We start from the raw sequence: 1,956 nt of genomic DNA, 5'->3' as shown, positions 1-1,956 counted from the left end.
CGTAGGATTGTTCACCCTTTCAAGGGAACGTGAGCTGGGTTTAGACCGTCGTGAGACAGGTTAGTTTTACCCTACTGGTGTGCAAGTACTATCTCAATGGAATTCCTGTGCAGTACGAGAGGAACCACAGGTACGGACCAATGGCTCAATACTAGTCCGAGCGGACTTTGGTATGACGCTACGTCCGTCGGATTATGCCTGAACGCCTCTAAGGTCGTAACCGAACCAGGCTGGTAGTATATGTATAGGAGTCGTTAGCTAGATGGCTAATAACATCACGAGACCGGATTGAGTCTTCTATAGACTCTTTCCATTTATTGGAAACCCTCAAACTGAGCCTATCGCGAGTGCGCTCGCCGAAGTACCTGAAGTGGGAAAAGGCGTTGTGCTTGCCGATCTTCCAAGAATAGTTTCGACTCCTAAGACCACCCGAAAACGACGGGTTTGCAGGCTGGGCGCTACGCATTGAAGAGAGATGTACATTTCGATCCTTTCAGGCGACCCATGCTTGGTGGTTGTGTGCGGTGTGCTCCCCCCGGGGGGCACATGCGGCATACCGTGTGTGGACTAGTTGGACCCACCCTTGCGGTGGACCGACCGGTCAGTGGTGTTTGCGGGTTAACACATGCGAGCGTTGCGGCCCAGAGGCCTTACCGCCTTTCACTGCGGGTTCGTCAAGAACTTGGAGATGGTCGCAACGCATCGGGTCCTCCCGGGGTACTTGGTGTTTGGATGCTGGCTTGGTGATTAAACACTTGATATTCCATCTTCGGATGAATTTCGGGTGTCACCTGTTGCCTAAGACCACTTGCATGTTTAGCTCGCCGTGGGGTAGCAAGCGTTGTGATCTAATGGCCTTACCGGGCAAACACTTTCGGTTCGTCAAGGACTTGGAGTGCCGGGACGGGTTGGCGGATCCATCACTCTGAGTATGCCGGGTTGATACTTGGGGTTGGTTTGGTTTTGGTGACCCAATACTAGATGTACCATCTCGGTGGTATGTCAGTATCACCTATACTCCAGACCACTTGCATGGTTAGCAAGCGTTGTGATCTAATGGCCCAACCGGGCAAACACTTTGGGTTCGCAAGGACTTAGAGTGCCGGGACGGGTTGGCGGATCCAACACTCTGGGTACCTCCGGGTACTTGGGGTTGGTTGAGGACTTGGTGAACAAACACTTGATGAACACTCTTCGGATGTACTTCGGGTGTCACCTGTTGTCCGAGGCCACTTGCATGGTCGCAAGCGTTGTGATACAATGGCCCTACCGGGCAAACACTTTGGGTTCGCAAGGACTTGGAGTGCCGGGACGGGTTGGCGGATCCAACACTCTGGGTACCTCCGGGTACTTGGGGTTGGTTGAGGACTTGGTGAACAAACACTTGTTGTACACTCTCCGGATGTACTTCGGGTGTCACCTGTTGTCCGAGGCCACTTGCATGGTAGCAAGCGTTGTGATACAATGGCCCTACCGGGCAAACACTTTGGGTTCGCAAGGACTTGGAGTGCCGGGACGGGTTGGCGGATCCAACACTCTGGGTACCTCCGGGTACTTGGGGTTGGTTGAGGACTTGGTGAACAAACACTTGATATACACTCTTCGGATGTACTTCGGGTATCGCCTGTTGTCCGAGACCACTTGCATGGTTAGCAAGCGTTGTGGTCTAATGGCCCTACCGGGCAAACACTTTGGGTTCGCGAGGACTTAGAGTGCTGGTAGTGGTTGGCGGACCCAACACTCTGGGTACCTCCGGGTACTTGGGGTTGGTTGAGGACTTGGTGAACAAACACTTGTTGTACACTCTCCGGATGTACTTCGGGTGTCACCTGTTGTCCGAGACCACTTGCATGGTTAGCAAGCGTTGTGGTCTAATGGCCCTACCGGGCAAACACTTTATGTTCGCGAGGACTTGGAGTGCTGGTAGTGGTTGGCGGACCCAACACTCTGGGTACC

General features: G+C 53.4%; 1 pseudogene; it reads left to right on the top strand.

Annotated features, from left to right (window-relative positions):
* Window positions 1-521, top strand: part of LOC131292106 (large subunit ribosomal RNA) — a 4,753-nt pseudogene extending 4,232 nt beyond the window's left edge.
* Window positions 522-1,956: the final 1,435 nt, after the last annotated feature.

This window comes from Anopheles ziemanni (assembly GCF_943734765.1).
Source record: "Anopheles ziemanni chromosome X unlocalized genomic scaffold, idAnoZiCoDA_A2_x.2 X_unloc_31, whole genome shotgun sequence".
Lineage (NCBI taxonomy): Eukaryota > Metazoa > Arthropoda > Insecta > Diptera > Culicidae > Anopheles > Anopheles ziemanni.
Note: the sequence above shows the minus strand (reverse complement) of the source record. Positions and strands in the feature narration are given on the sequence as shown.